The following is a 17,531-nucleotide window of genomic DNA, read 5'->3' on the forward strand; positions in this document are numbered from 1 at the left end:
CAATAACGGAGGAATAGAGTAATTCTTGATGGATGATGATGTGCGAGCAGCAGGAAACAACCCGCCTCTGGCTCCAGGCCTAGTGGTACTTTGAGAAAGGTGATGTATGGATAGCTTGCAGCAAGTCTCATGACATAATATGGAAATAGTCACGTTTTCTCTTGATTCATTGATCTAAGCGCAGACACGTTCAAATACATTTCATTAGAACATCAGGCTCAATTCCAATTTATTCATAGATCCCTTTATTAAATGCCAGAATTATGCTAAGTTTTTAAAGACCTGACAGGCAATTTAGTATACTGACTTCGGAGTTGTTACAATCCATGGGTAATTTGGAGAACTAGCATTATTTTAAGATGGAAACATAGCGCTAGGCGGTGGGGGCGATGAGAACACATAGGGGAGGAAAGGGAAAGATTGATGTTAGCATCAGGGCTGTCTGCAAAGAAGATCAACACTTTTCATTTGAGGCTCTGGACTCAAGGTTTAGTGGTGCACATGAAGAGTTTGTGTTTACACCTTCAGGTGTGTGGAAGATCAGATGTCGTTCAGAACAGCAACAAATATAGCGGTGACATTCAGAATTCATTAGGGAATCTCACACCAGCTGGTGTCCTCACAGCTCTTATCTCACTCCCCACTTATCCTTCAGTGAGATATCCAAAAAACAAAGTATTCTGCTGCTCCGAGCAGCAGAGAGAGAACAGGTGCTGAGAGATGCGACTACGCCAAGGACGGATCGTACAGAAAATACACTGGAGGCAGGGGCCTTCACTCATAACCTCCAAAGGTGACTGACTAGCGGTGAAACCCTTCACACTTATCATGTCCATCTCTGTTGTTCTTTCTCTCTCTCTCATCAGTCTGTGTCTCGCACTCGTTGGTGCTCTATCTTTATTTCTCCATTTATTTCCCCTTCCTCAGGGTAAGAGTCATGTAGTCATTACACTCAGTGCTGCAGAGGAAGGTCAGCCCCTCCACTTGCACCACATAGCAGAGCTCAGGTTTGATGAGAAGTGCTTGCCAGTTACACTTTCTGCCCCCTCTGTTATGACCACCTAACCCCTCCCACACGTTGTCCGGCTGCCCAGGAACCATACCACATACATCCTCTGGCCCGTCGTGGCGAGAGGCTATATAAGAAATGGGCGGGGACCACTCATGGTCTTCCAGTCCATACCAAGTATCCTGTGTGTGTGCTTTATTTGTGCTAGGCACTGTTTAGGCCTCACCAAATGCAGGCCTGCTAAATATTACGCATCAGGTGTGACTCTAACGCATTTCAGTGTGGTGTTCCGCATCACCGCACTGAAATGCATTGTCATGCATTTTTAATGCCAGTCTGAAACTGGCTACGCGGCGGTGCCAGCGCGCGCAGCCGGCACCTGTGCATCTGTGCGCCGCCTCTGCTGCTCCCATCACAGACTTGCCAGCAGTCTGGAGCCTTCCAGCATTGCTGGCTCATTAAGTAAATAGTTATAGATCTTACAGTGTGCTCAGCTCTGCAGTCTGAGTGCTAGCTACAATGTACAATCTGCCTTCCCTGCTGCCTGGCTGCATTTAATTTCCTGCCTACGGTGCCGCGCGGCTTTCAGACAACACTGTGACTCACACTCTCAGAACCGGGAGCTGGGCCTGCCCTCAGAGTGGTTGCTACTGGCAGCTGTGGCACCGTGGGGGGTCCTGGATTGGATTTGACCTCGTGCCTCGTCACGTCCTGGAGGAAGAGGACCGGAGTGTTGACAGATAGAGGAAGGCCTGCCAAACAGGGAGGGGGCAGGTGGCCCATGGCAGCAAGGCAAAGCAGACAGGCCACCGGATGCAGGCAAACAGACAGGCCAGACCGGGAACACCAGTTGTGATACACGCAGCACCCTCCAGGGTGGCAGGCAATGATTCACCAAAACTCCTCAGCGTGACGTGTTGGAAGCATGCCCCGTGAGACCTGGAGCAGACCACAGCCGTTCACAGGTTGGTCACAGTGGGAGACACCGCATAGATCAGCAGTATCCTGCAAAGGTCCACACTACCCAGCATGGCAGGCAGGGACACAAAGGTATGCTGATCCTTGGGGACCCTCATCACCAGTGTAGCGGAGGCCTTGGCACATGAAAGTGGGGCCTACGTGCATAGCTGCCAAGGTGTCAGAGTGCCATGTGCGACATTTTTATAATTTCAGTGATATTATGAGTGACATTTCAACGACTATGAGTGACACTTTCTCGGGAGCAGAAATCATGCAATGAAGACGAGGTAAACCTCCAAATATCAGAAATTACAGCCATTGAGCTACAAGAAACTCCAAGAACTTCTTGAAACTGCTGCAGAGCACCAGAAATGGAAGGACACTAACCCTAGTGCTGCCTCCTGTAACCTGATTGTACTGTAAATGAATGCATAATCATGATATTAAACAAGTCTTTCAGTAGCAGTACTTTATTAAAGTTCTGTGTACACATGCACAGTTTAATACAAAAATACTTACTGGATGCAACAGATTGCATTTGCATAAAATAAATAATATTCTTTTAAGGTCCATATGTACATAATATCTAGACCAAGCACACCACCTGCACAACTTGACAAACCTAAATAAGAGAAAACACTAAGACCAGCACAAGCAGTCCAGTCAGATCATTATCAGTGTCAAGTATCAGAGGTTGACAGTAACCCATTACTCACCCTAACCTGTATCAGGGTCATGGGCACTTATATCGGAAACCAATATAACACATAAGTTGATATTTTGACATGTGCTTCCATGCAACTTGTTGTACTCCCATCTCACAGTTTTTGCCTTCTTTTTTATTTTTTCAGATGGAGAATATTTGTAACATGTTTCACCTTGAGGCCTGTTCATTTGAAACATTAATATAGAAGACAATGTTCTATCAAGTGATAAACTGGGGTGGAATTCGGTTTTATTTTTGGTTATCATTGAGAACATCCTTTCTTCATCCGCATTGCTGTGGGGCAATGTAAAGATACGTTGGGCTACTTTAGATAGAAGGGAAAACTTGCTTCTCTGAGTGCCAACAATAGTAAATTCTGTGACAAGGGAATGATATCCACCCTGTAAGCTACAACCTCACCAGTACCACAGTTTACTTTCATAGCAGCCCTTTCTCTTGCATTTTTGATAGGTCCTGAAAGTCAGTGACCTGGTATTTTGCAAATTCTTGCTCTAAGCAAACTAGGTCCTGCTCTGCAAACTTGAGGTAGGTTGCAAACCGTTCTACTAAGAACAGCACACTATCAAAACTGTGTTTGTGTTTCTTGAAAAAGTTAAAGACCCGTGCATGCTTACGCACATTGTTATTAACTGGAAGGACTTTTAAAGCATACTTTACACCATTCTGGTGAAAGCTGCATCCTGCTTCATAGAATGCTTTCTGGGTTCCTGGCTCAATGTTCCCACTTTTCAGCATGTTTCCCAACTTTCTCAGCGCAATGATGCCAACATACAGACTTGTATCTGGGATCTGGCATTCTTCTGATGTTAAATCAGGCAAACTGGCATCTGGGCTCCCCTTGAACAACTGAATGACATCTACACGAAACACTCTTCTTAAGAGCACAACAATTAATTCGATCATAGCATCATACAGGAGGTGAATGACTGGGTCTTCCCTTTGAAGCAAAAGTTTGAAATTAACATAAACAGGTAACACAGCCTGAAGAAATAGACAGTAGACCTCAGTCATAGGGTTCTCAAAACTGTGAACAAGTCTCCTTAACCTGACTTTGGTAGTTCTGCCACTGTCTGGTATTGATAGGAAGTACGAACGCAGAGCAGTAAACTGAAGAATCAGTCTATCCAAACATGCAGACATTCCTAACCACCTCACAGAAATAAATTTCAGCATCCAGCGGTAATCAGAATCAACAAATTGGCAGAATTCAACATACACATTCTTATGTTTTGAAGATTGGTCAAACCAGAAGTAGACATCTACAAGCAATACCTCTATATCAAAATGTTTCAAGCTAGAACAGAAGACAGAAGAAGCATGGGATGCAGCATTTTCAGCTATTTGGCACGAACAGGCCATAAAATACACATTAGAATTCAAAGAGAGTACTCTACTTTTGACATAATTATGCCTTCCCACATTCACTGAGGCACTATCTACACCAAAGGGGAAACAACACTTACAACGCAACTTTTACAACACACTACCTTTACAACAAAACTTTTACAAAGCAACATCCATTACAACGCATGCCATTACAATGCAACCATTACAACGCATGTCACTACAACACATACCACTACAATGCATGTCATTACAACGCAGTCATTACAACGCATACCATTACAATGCATACCTACACTATCCAACACTTACCCTACTGTTGCACCCCCTGGAGTTAGAATAGTAATTTTTACCCCTACACTATCCAACACTTACCCTACTGTTACACCCCTTAGAGTTAGAATAGTAATTTTTACCCCTACACTATCCAATACTTACCATACATGCAATGTAATGGTATGCGTTGTAATGGTATGCGTTGTAAATGTAGTATGCGTTGTAGTGGAATGCGTTGTAAAGGTAGTTTCAAAGAATTCGTTGTAATGGCATGCGTTGTAATGGAATGCGTTGTAATGGATGTTGCGGTGTAAAAAATGCGCTGTAAAGGTATGCGTTGTAAAAGTATGCATTGTAACGACATACATCCCACCAAAGCCAATACAATTTCCCCAAGGAACGGAATGGTTTGTCATAACATTAGATACTGCAGTAAATATACCTTTAGCTACACTTTCCTTGCTTAAATGTCAAGAAAGTTGCAGCAAACCAAACCCTGCTTCGTATCAAAAATACGTACAGTTATGGGGTTCATTTTTTCAATGCCTTGATCATTCCTACCATCAACACAAAGACTAAAAGATGAGGATGTCATACCAGTCACTAAGTGAGTCAACAACTCTGGTGCAATGGCATCATTTAATAAACAGGTTGCTTTTGTTCTCGCACAATCATAACCCTGCTCAATTTTAGAGTCTGGGAAACAAAACATGTTCTTATGAGATTGCCCAAATGATCAGCAGCAGCAAAGGGTACATTATGCTCTGCTAAAAATCCTGTGAATTTTATTTCTGCCTCTCTGGCAAGGGAGTCTTCGCTGGAACTCTTCATTGACATGTAGCCAGAGATGGGCTTTATTTTAAATTTTGTGCCTTGAAGAGATGTATGAACTTTAACGATAATATGGCGTTTCAGATCAGACTATCCTTGATGCCCACAGGAGACATTCTTCTCGCAAGTTCAATTACTTTATTAATGAACTTCACAGACTGCTGCTGTGTGTCTCTGCATCCCGGTCGGCCCGGCGGCCATGGTGTAAGCTGCACTGGGACCCGCGGCCGCACAGCACAGCTGACTGGCTCGTCCCCCACCCGGCGGGCCGGCTGCACTGAGTTTGCGCCCGCCGCGGCGATCACCACGATGTTGATGGTGATCATGCCTCTGATAAATTGCTGCAGCGGCAATGAGAGAGTCAAGGTGACTAGTCAAGTCACTCTATGCTGGCCGCCTCTTGTCGGTCCAACGCAGGTTTAATTATTGTGCAGACAGCAGGCAGGCAGCGCACTGCCACAAGGACTCCTCGTCTCTTGAGTCCCCCCGCTTCTATGCCTACCACCTGACCTTACCTCACGTTCTCTTTCTCCAGGTCGTGACGAGGCACGAGGTCACATCCAATCCGGGGCCCCCCATGGTGCCACAGCTGTCAGTAGCAACCACTCTGAGGGCAGGTCCTGGGTCTGAGAGTGTGAGTCACAGTGGTGTCTGAAAACCGGGCGGCACTGCAGGCAGGAAATTAAATGCAGCCAGGCAGCAGGGGAACCAGATTGTTACATTGTAGCTAGCACTCTGACTCCAGAGCTGGCCAGACTGTAAGATCTTTAACTATTTACTTACTGAGCCAGCAGTGCTGGCAGGCTACAGGCAAGTCTGTGGTGGGAGCAGCAGAGCCGGTGCACAGATGCACAAGTGCCGGCGGCACATGCTGGCATCGCCACGTAGCCAGTTTCAGACTGGCTTTAAAAATGTGTGACAATGCATTTCAGTGCGGTGATGCGGAACACCACACTGAAATTCGTTAGAGTCACTCCTGATGCATGATACTTGGCAGGCCTGAGAAAGTCAGAATGCATGCCAAAAGATGCCAATTGTAACACCCTGAAATCATCATTTTTTTAAAAGCCATGAGTAGCTGACTTTGTCACATATTAGTTTAGGCCCTGTAGAAACTTTGGATCTGCATTTGTGTGCCTAGAAAAGTGCTGGGATGCAACTTAACACATTTGACATTGGGTTCATAAAAAATGCACTTCATGGTGATCTTTGTCTTTTTTACCCACATACACTGGTGGTACTCTGTGTTCAGTACTTGGTTGTGCTGCCAATCCAATGCCTCACATAAAAACCTAGGGGTAGATTTATGAACTTGTCATGAAGTACAGTATAGCAAGTCACGCTGCACTACAAGACAGGGATAGGGCAGGAATGCACTGTATTTAAGGGAATGCGGTGCATTCCTGCCCCTCCCCCTGCACTGGTGCTGTTTTGGCAGCCTAACACAAACACCATCCTTGCACCATGATGTAAGGGTGGATGCGTTGCATGCATGATTGCTTGTGCCCAAAAACAATACTGAGAGGCATATTCCTCTTTCTGGGTGCTGCAGAAAGAGGAAATAATTAGGGGAAATAAAGATATTTCTCCTTGTTACACCTCTCCTGGGAAAGTGTATCTTTTTTACACATTCTCGGGTTTTCCAGTTCTGGTATGTCTGGAATGCATCAAAAACCATGGGAGTTGCGTGGTAACACCCATGAAATGCCGATGGAACAACTCCCTTGTGCAGAATAAGCCAACACAGCGATTTGTGCTGAGTTGCTTTACTTCAGATTTATAGAGCCACTCAGGGCCACACAAAGTGGCCTTGCGTGTTTTCATAAATCTCACTTAATGTTTGCGTCACGCATGAACCCCATTGCGTTGCGTGGTGCAAACGCAATGCACATTGGCTCGTAAAGAGTCCCCCTAAAGCCCACCAGGTGCAATGTTCGTTTTCAGAGCACATCATTTGGTGACCAGAAATAGAACATAAGTCCAAATAGGTGTTTGTGTTTTTTGCTGCACAGCCATCATGGTGTGTCACTGGGACAGACTGCCAAGAAAACAAAAATGAGATGGGCTTGGTATCCTGACTTCCGTGGAGCAACTCCTCCAGAAGCGAGACAGAGGTGGGGAAAGGCCATGTCTCTGTGCCCAAAAAACCTGCCTTGATCCGAGCTTGTCTTCAGGTGGATGGCAACTAAATAAGTTAGCACAGCAAGGGCATACAATACATTGATGTCCTGCAACAGGATTAAGGGAAGGCAGAGGCAGGTTATGACTTATGATGTGCATTGTGTAGAGCCAATTTTCAGGCAGCATTTATAAAAAAACACAGAACATAACGTAACAGAATGGGTAATTTTCATGGAGATTCTGTAATTGCAGTTTTTATGCATGTCGGCCAATATTGTGATAAAGTTGCGAATCGCAAAATCGTGAAAAGCTGTGGGGTCTGTGGATAGTGAGTACATGCTCTTCTATATTTCTATTTAAGGGCCTGCTTATTCCAGTTCACAATATTATTAATTTTCATATATCTTTGCCTGACTTACGCCTGGTGCTGGGCAGAGCCAGGTGTCTCTGTCTGTTCTCTCCCTCTTTCCTTATAATATATAATGGAAGTTCTGCAATTTAGATTCAGGTAAGAATAAAAACTGTTGTGCAATTCTTAATTTGTCTCCTCATTACCATTTAAACGAAACCTCCAAGCAAACGCTCACTAATCAAGATATTCACCTTACAAACACCCCTCTAAACTAAAAAATAAACTGGATGACATATCAATCTCTCGCCCTAGCCCAACAGATATTCCAAAAAACCGAGCTCCAACCTCCCAAAGTGCCATATGATTCTGTGGGGCAGATTTACAAGCCCCTAACTACACTTTTGCGCCTCCGTTGCGTCCCTTTTAGGACGCATCTGCGGCGTAAAAAATGCAGCCAATTTACAATGTGATGCATCTAGGGAGATGAGTCACGTTGTAAAGCCCTGTGTCAGTTATAATGTATGCAGGGACGGGGCTTTCCCACACATGCATGTCTCGTAGAAGTGATGCAGTGAAATCTACAAGATTTAACTGTGCCACTTTGAGGATGCCACTGCGTCAAAACCCTACGCCTGCTTGGAGCAGGTGTAAGGAGTGGCACAGTGTATTGGGAATAGGCCTCCCCTGGCATTGCTGCAATTGTGTCGTGCTTGCGACACGACTCCAGCAATGTGTGACTTTTGCCCCAACAGATGCGTCAGAATTTCTGACGCATCTGTCAATCCTTGCGCTATGGTGTGCTGCAACGTAAATACGGTACAAAAGGGGGTGGTGATGGACGGAGCATCTGAATCAATCAAACACTCACACCCAGTCAAAAGATCTGGGTTTAATCCATCACCGTTCTTTAGCCCACTCTGCCACCCCAGTTCAGATATGGCTATATGCAAATCAGTCTGACCCTGTGCCTCATGGGAACAGTCCAGCCCGAACTGCCAAGCCATGTCTTCCCTGGACCGGAAACAAGCTTCCGAGGACCGGTTTCTAGCATTCCAGCCGTCTTCAGCCCGGCTTGCTTGAATCCAGTGGCAAAGTGAGCAAGGGACTCACGTCTGAGCATACCCTGCCACACTTATGGCGGCCAAAAGCGGTACAAAAGGGGGTGGTGATGGACGGAGCATCTGAATCAATCAAACACTCACACCCAGTCAAAAGATCTGGGTTTAATCCATCACCGTTCTTTAGCCCACTCTGCCACCCCAGTTCAGACATGGCTATATGCAAATCAGTCTGACCCTGTGCCTCATGGGAACAGTCCAGCCCGAACTGCCAAGCCATGTCAAATGTCAGCCATGTCTTCCCTGGACCGGAACAAGCTTCCGAGGACCGGTTTCTGGCATTCCAGCCGTCTTCAGCCCGGCTTGCTTGATTCCAGTGGCAAAGTGGGCAAGGGACTCACGTCTGAGCATACCCTGCCACACTTATGGCGGCAAAAAGCGGTACAAAAGGGGATGGTGATGGACGGAGCATCTGAATCAATCAAACACTCACACCCAGTCAAAAGATCTGGGTTTAATCCATCACCGTTCTTTAGCCCACTCTGCCACCCCAGTTCAGACATGGCTATATGCAAATCAGTCTGACCCTGTGCCTCATGGGAACAGTCCAGCCCAAACTGCCAAGCCATGTCTTCCCTGGACCGGAAACAAGCTTCCGAGGACCGTTTTCTGGCATTCCAGCCGTCTTCAGCCCGGCTTGCTTGAATCCCGTGGCAAAGTGAGCAAGGGACTCACGTCTGAGCATACCCTGCCACACTTATGGCGCCCACCCTCTTTTGTACTGCAACGTAAATATGGCGCATCCATGGTGGCGCAAGAGTTTCTAAGGGTGGCACATGGAAAGTGACACATCTACACATATGCGTCACTTTCTTGTAAATCTGCCCCTAAATATTTTACCTCCCTAAATCCTAAATGATTGTCTGCTACACACGAAAATAAATTGAAAGAAGGTCTTCATAATACATGCACAGCTAATAAAAACTGCATATTGATTCATGGCGCTAATTACAATTGAACAGCTTGATATGCTTTTTAACTGAAACGTGCCTCTCTTCTAATTGCAACCCGATTCTAGATGAAGTAATACCAGCTAATTAAAAGATCATTAGATGCGACCGCACAAACAAGGAGGCAGAGTACGCGTAATCTATCACAACTCATTAAAATTGACCTTTTCCCAATACCAGAGCACAAGGTGCTTATAATTTTCATTGATTTAAAACACTATTCTCGTCTTGGTTGCATTCTATGCTGTTACCCCTCACAATCTGAAGTTAATAACCTCCAAAGGCAAGAAGAGAGGCCATAGCATGCTGCATCTGTTTTCCAAAAATTCGCGTTTTATGGGCTTTACCCTCTAGGCTGACACCCTGACTAGTACCTTCAGCTACACATGTCTGAATGCACTTTCTTAGGCACAACCTAATTAGTAAAAACCCACACTTTTTAGGTTGGTGACCCACTAGACCTCCTGCTCACTATGTTAAAACTGATTAAATTTCACTCCTCTTCAGAGCTAAATCGATAAACTTTGAGAACGTTTGATATTTCAACGAGCACAATGCCTCTACTAAAGCGTGGCAGTGATAGAATTCACTTTTCGATGCTCTAATTACCCCATGATGACGTGTGAGTTAGCATCATATGACTAACTAATGCATTTACGTAAACGCACTTATGCTGAATTCATATACTCACCTATTACTTATATTTGGATGTACGTGTGACCATATTAATTTCTTAGCTTAGCCTGTGTGCCACCATTTTGTGTAACTCTCTGTGCCTGCGGGCTCTGCTCGCTCATGCCCCTCCCGCAGGAATACAGAAATATACTAAGACAGCAGTTTTCGTTTCTCGGCTCACTGTGGCCGAAACTAACAACTCGTGTTATCTGCAATGTTCTCATGCCCAGAGACGCCGAAGGCTGGCTCCCTGGCCTTGAGCAGAGATAATAATGTATCCCTCGCAGGTGCAGATGCCTGCTGTATGAGAGCATTGTTCACTGGTCTGGGGCTCAGTAGTTTTCCATTAGGGGCGTACCCCATTTACTGTGTTGCATTATAATGTATTGCTGTGATGCAGAGAGTCAGTCCTCTCGTTCGCACTCCTAGGAGTGAGGTCGGACAGGGCCCTCTCATATGAGTGTTGTTTGGCCTAATAAAGACTTTTGTTTTTACTTCTCCACTGTCCGGCTGACTTCCTATAAGGTAATTATAGGTGAGTGCTGTAAGTCACTCCAGTGGATTTGAGCCACGCTTATCAGATGGCGCCCGAATAGGGACCCCGCGATAAGGATCTTTCTCACCCGTAAGTGGGTAGCAGAAGACCGGGGACCCGCTGGTCGGCACGGTGGGCCCGGGATCCCATTTGATGCCGAGCTTGGTTCTCGCAGCGCTGCCCCACCCTGCTGATCGGGAGAGGTCCCGGTTCGGATCTTACGCCGGGGTCCAGAAGGCGGAACTTGAAGCTGACCGTGTTGGTCCTGGCAGCCGGAGGTGGAGAACGGTAGAGGTCGGTGCCGCATACGGAAGGTGAGTGGTCCACCTGTGATTGCTGCAGGAACGGGAGTGTTCCGGGAGACTAGAATGTCTCCGATGGTTTGAGGGGCCGGTGTGCTCCTGGGGCTAGTGTGCTCCGGGGAACTCAGAGTACGAGTTGGTGCTCTGACAGACTTGACGGGGTTGGGGACGTATTTCGAGGTAATTGTTTGTGGCGATCCGACCGCATGGTACTGTGGTGAAGGCGTGGCTCATTGTGGGTAGACTCTGGCGCGCTTACTCTGAACTCCTACTGTGGTGATTCAGTGGAGGTGTGATCCGGGTTTCCCGCGGTAAAGTGCGCAGCGATCCATAGTGCCGCACGGGTGGCGGATCCGGTCCCCGTCCTCAGAACAGTTAGCGTACTGTTCGGTCTGCGGTAGAGTCCAGGTTCCCCAGGACTTGGTCGACGGGCCTTGTCCCAGTTGGTAACACGTGTTTTGGAGATCTTGTATATGTGTACGTGGTTCGTCTATATGTTTGTGTGTGAATGAATTTGAGTTGTGATTCGAGATAAAGTAAAGATGCCGTGTGGGAGCAGGGATATGGAGGTGTGGCCCCGGCGGTTTTGCGGGATATACAGGCTGGAGCGTACAGAACAAACACGGGGGTCAAGGAAGTGATGGGTAGTCTGCGCGCGCTTTTGCAATACAGGAATGAATTACCCTCTGCCGGTACACCCCATTTCCCGGGTCTCCACCCAATGCGAGAGGTGCACCCTATTTTTCATCCTGAGGTCCCCGAGTTGTTAGACCCAGTCACGAAGGCTGTTACAAGGAACAGGATTGATGCGCATTTTCAGGAGCAATGGGTGTACACGCCATGGAAGAGAAGTGAGGTGTTGTCATTGAAGGCTCAGCTGCCGGATTCTAGAAAGAATCCGACCGCCTACTACAAAGAGCTTACGGAAGCGGCGTCTTCTACTGTGATGACGTTGGCTGATGTTGAATTGTTTTTCGGGCTTTTGGTCCCGGTTGATGTGTGGCGACAGGTGAAAGGTACGGATCATACGGAGGAGCTGGGTGGTACATGGCAGGAGTTGCAGGATTGGGACAAGGAGCGTAAGCCAGGAGAGAAGCCGAAGGCTGAAATATTAGCTTTGCCAGGGCGTATTATAAAATATATGCACTCTCTCATTCCCCCGAAAAAGGTAGACTGGGACAAGCTGACGGCTTGCAAGCAGAAGAAAGATGAGGCGGTCTCTGATTTCTTTACGAGGTTTGAGGAAACGTTTATGGATTTTAGTGGGCAGGATGTGTCACAGGATGGGGGGTTACGGCTCTTCGTCAACAGGTTTGTCACAAACTTATTGCCTGAAATATCAGCTAGGCTGCAAGCGTCGGAGAGCACGTGGACGACGTCCTCTCCTTCGGGAATACTAAGCATGGCACAATATTACGAACACAGGGAAAATGAGAACAAGGATAAGCAGGAGAAGAAGGCTAAAGATTTGAAGACGAGGGTTTTGTTGCAGCAAGTGGCGAGAGGCAGAGGAAGGGGTGCGGGGTTGAGCCGCGGAGGTGGATTTGGCAGAGGTGAGAACAGAGACAGGCTGGGACCGAATCAGTGCGCGAAGTGCAAGCAGGAGGGGCACTGGTGGAGGGATTGCCCGCTGCTTCAGGCGAGCGCTGGTGTAGGGCGCGGACGAGGAAGAGGTGGTGGTGATAATGGAAGACAGGTGGCACGATCGGAAGGAGCCAGAAGGCCGGGTGGCAATTATTTTGACAATAATACCAATAGGCAGCAGTTACAGAGCGATGGTGCCCAGTACTATAACGATGATTACTCAGTTGATGATTTGACAGGATTTTCCCACAACTAGGACAGCGTAGGACAGAGCATGGGACCAGTACTTATGGAAGTTGATCAGAGGGGACCTTATGTCGAAGCCGACTTACTAGGGTCTCAACAGAAATTTCTAGTGGATACGGGTGCAATGAAAAGTTCAGTGGCTCGTTCTCGGGTCCCAGGGGCGGCTCTGTCTGGCAAGAATAACATATCCGTGGGTTTCGCGGGAACTCCGGTAATTAGCCCCATTTCTAAACCTCTCACGTTAACGATTGGTCCTTTTACTGTTGACTCGCCGTTCTTATTGACATCAAATTGTGGGGAAAATTTGTTGGGTTTAGATTTATTGAAAAGATTGCATGCCACTATCTATTGTTCTCCGGATGGCGTGTACCTTACTCTAGGCCCCAATGTTGCCCGCCCACTACAGTGCTTTTCAAAAGACGACCCGCTGCCACCTGAGTTTCGAGGCATACCCGACAGCTTGTGGGCTGTCAGTGATAATGATGTGGGGAAATGGACATTGCCCCGGTGTCAATAAGAGTGAAGGTGGGAGCCAAATTGCCCAGAATTCCACAATACAAAATACCTAGAGAGGGTGAGAAGGCCTTGTTACAAATAATTCAAGATTTAATACAGTCTGGAGTAGTGGAAGAGACTGATTCGAATATATGTCACAGTCCTATTTTGCCTATACTTAAAAGACGGTCACCTGATGCAACAGATAATACTCCTGATGTTTATAGATTCGTGATTGATTTGCGCCAGGTGAACAGAGTAGTGGAGCCACAGTACCCGGTGGTCTCGGACATCACTACGATATTGACAATGATTCCACCTTCGGCCAAATATTTCTCTGTCCTAGATTTGAAAAATGCTTTCTTCAGTATTCCAGTACATGAGGATAGCAGGTATCTTTTCGGATTCTCATTGGCTGGCCGTAGCTTCCGCTTCAAGAGAATTCCTCAGGTGTACACTGAGAGTCCTAGTATATACAGTCAGGCCCTGAAGGCACAATTGGATGATCTGGAACTTCCACCGGGCAACGTAATGTTGCAGTACGTGGATGATATCCTAATAGCTTCGGACAACGAGCAGGGTTGTCGGGATGCTACTGTAAAATTGTTACACCACTTGGCTAAGAGGGGGCATAAGGTGTCCCTTCCGAAATTTCAATACTGTCGAACGGAGGTCACCTACCTCGGTCACCTCCTTTCGAAAGTGGGGAGGAGATTGACGCCGGAGCGCATAAAAGCGATCACTAACATGCAGGTACCTAACACGCAGCGAGAGGTGCGCGCGTTCCTAGGCATAACATCGTATTGTCGTCAGTGGATACCTAACTATGCATTACTAACAAAACCCCTATTGTATCTGACTACCAAAGAAGTGCGCGAACCCCTACCCTGGACCCCCGCATGTCAGGAATCTTTTGAGTTACTAAAGACGTCTTTGTGTTCGGCGCCAGTTCTTGGAACACCTGATTACCAGAAGCCTTTTGTTCTTTACGTGCACGAGGCGGAAGGTTGCGCGTTGTCTGTCCTAACTCAGTGTTTCGGGGGGAAGCAGAGACCGTGTGCGTACTTCTCTGCAATGCTTGACAATGTGGCAAGAGCGCTGCCGAGTTGTCTGAGAGCCACGGCGGCTGCTGCGGTCTCTATAAGACAATCGGCAGGGCTCGTGCTGGGATCAGATCTCACAGTAATGGTACCGCATGCTGTGGACATTTTATTGAACAGGACACAGACGCAGCATTTAACAAGCGCTCGTCTGACGGGTTATGAGATGACCCTTTTTGCACCCCATGTGACAATTAAAAGGTGTGCCACATTGAACCCCGCCACCTTGTTACCTATCCCCACAGATACTGACACAAATGATGACGACATACATGACTGCTTGTATAGGACTGAGGAGGAGACAAAGGGGAGGGTGGATCTGACAGACAGACCCATGGAAGAACCAGACGGGGAACTGTATGTTGATGGATCCTGTTTTAAATTACCAGACGGGACATCGACAGCAGCATATGCAATAACGACATTACAGACGGTGGTAGAGACTTCTAGAATACCTTACAATTCTGCCCAGGCTGCCGAGATTATCGCCTTAATGAGAGCATGTGAGTTGAGTGAGGGGTTGGATGTTAACATTTACACCGATAGCCAATACGCCTTTGGCGTGGTTCATAATTATGGGCGACTTTGGGCAGAACGGGGATTCTTGACCTCCCATGGACAACGCATCCAACATGGTCCACTGATATTACGACTACTAACGGCACTGACTTTACCCAAAAGATTGGCTGTGATAAAATGTAGCGCACACAAGACAATAGTGGACGATGTCGGGCGAGGCAACGCTTTTGCCGACGAGACAGCAAAAGAGACTGCTAGAGAAAAATTACCACGAATGTTTGTGGCAGGGCCAGCACGATGGGTCCCAGATATTCACATGTTCGCAGACACGGTACAGAGTGTCAAGAACATACAGGGCAAGGCGACGGATGAGGAATTGAGAGCATGGAAGGATGGGCAGGGACGACTGGATGCGGATGAATGCTGGACAGATGTGACAGATAAGAGACGATGGATGTTACCGAATGCGTATGTCCTTCCAGTAGTGACGATGGCACACGGTCCTGCCCATGTGAGTGCGAAGGGCATTTGCAAGCTATTAGACCCGGTATGGAGCAATAAGAATATCTCTAAGATGGCCACCAATTTGGTTCGTCAGTGTATGGTGTGTTTGAGACACAATCCTGGAAAGGGTACCCCCGTCCCAACTGGAAATTTTGCACCCCCCTCTTTCCCTTTCGAGGTGATTCAGATGGATTACATCGAAATGGAAAGAGTCAACAACTTGAAGTACGTCCTTGTAGTCGTATGCGCCTTTAGTAGGTGGGTGGAGGCGTTCCCAACGAAAGACTGCACGGCTATGTCTACTGCAAAAATGTTGATAAAGGAGTATTTCTCCCGCTTCGGATTACCTAGGGTGATCTGGAGTGATAATGGCACGTCCTTTAATGCTGAATTAGTGAAGAATATATGCAAGGGCCTACACATCACCCAGAAGTTCCACTCAGCCTTGCATCCTCAGGCAGCAGGACTGGTGGAACGGTTTAACGGCACACTCAAGTTAAAAATGGCCAAAATATGTGAAAGTACAGGTCTCCGTTGGCCAGATGCACTTCCCTTAGCTTTGCTTTCCACAAGAGTCACTGTAAATGCAAAAATGGGCGTCTCCCCGCACGAGGTGGTATTTGGCCGCCCGGCCAATATCTGGGGAGTGCCCCGACCCAAATGCTTTTCAGAAGTTCCTTACCCTCTGTTGACAGACTATCTGTATGCTTTGACTAAAGATCTTCGTTCTATTCATCAGCAGGTAGCAGACACTCTGAAGCCGTTGCTGGAGGGGCCTGGACACACCATCCACCCAGGGGATTGGGTCGTGGTGCGACGATACCAGCGGAAGTCCTGTTTGGAGCCGAGATGGTCAGAGCCTCGTCAAGTGCTTCTCACCACGCGCACAGCACTGCGGATTGACGGCAGAAAGGCGTGGACCCATGCCTCTCATGTGAAGAGGGTCCCGCTCCCGTTGCCCTATGATCAATGGGTACAAGATGGCATCGCTGACCAGGAGTGTGAAAGTATTCCAAGATATGTTCCTTTCTCGGATGCTTCACTGATTGGAGAAGAGCACAGCGGAATTGAAAATACAGTGAGCTCTACCACTCCTTTTGTTGCTAGCAAAGAGATATCGGAAAGTTCAGCATCTGCCACTGATACACCTGCTTTGTTTTCTGATCCCGAAGTGCCAGGGAGCACCCGCTACAATTTCCGGCCCCGGAGAAAATAAGTACAGTGCTGGAAAATGATGGACTAAATACTGGAAGAAGGGCTTAGTGGACATTCTGAAAAAGAAGATTTAGTGGTAGGGATGGACTTGTAAGAGCCCTGGTGTTTAGCCGAAGATTGTGTTCTTTGAGACTAAAGAGTGGTGCGGGGCCCGAATTAAGTGCTTCCCTTATTTCAAAGTGCTGACCAACGACGTGGGAATAGGTATGAACGGTAAAAGCCTGCCTGTGAGGCTTTGAAGGACACAGGGAAGAAGATCCCTTTTTAAGGGTTGAAGAACTCCTCCGGCCGGTTGAGGATTGTCTGGGACTATTTTTTTTATTACTTATAGTTTGATTTTTTTTGATTTTTGGTGTTGAAAAAGTATACAGAATGTATCCCTTTGGGCGGCCAATTCCTGATGAGGAGCAGCCCTTTGCAGCTTCCCCGAGACGTGAGCCTGATTCCCCCTGGTTGGCCCTTTCCCGAAAGGGAAAAATTGTGGTGGTTGTCATATTTTTAATTGCCCTTCTGGTGACTCTTGGAATATTGTTTTTCCTAGATAAACATTATCCCGTTCATACATTTGCACCCACACCTACTGCTGTTCCGGAACACAATATGTTAACTGTCGAATATGGCGAACGAATGATACGTACCAATTATAAAGATAATGTTTTTATTAAGAC

The 17,531-nt window shown here is 47.0% G+C and overlaps 1 pseudogene; it reads right to left on the reverse strand.

Annotated features, from left to right (window-relative positions):
* Positions 1–17,531, reverse strand: part of LOC147731677 (uncharacterized) — a 94,504-nt pseudogene that overhangs the window by 43,470 nt on the left and 33,503 nt on the right.

Source organism: Lissotriton vulgaris, chromosome 2_1 (assembly GCF_964263255.1).
Source record: "Lissotriton vulgaris chromosome 2_1, aLisVul1.2, whole genome shotgun sequence".
Taxonomy (NCBI): domain Eukaryota; kingdom Metazoa; phylum Chordata; class Amphibia; order Caudata; family Salamandridae; genus Lissotriton; species Lissotriton vulgaris.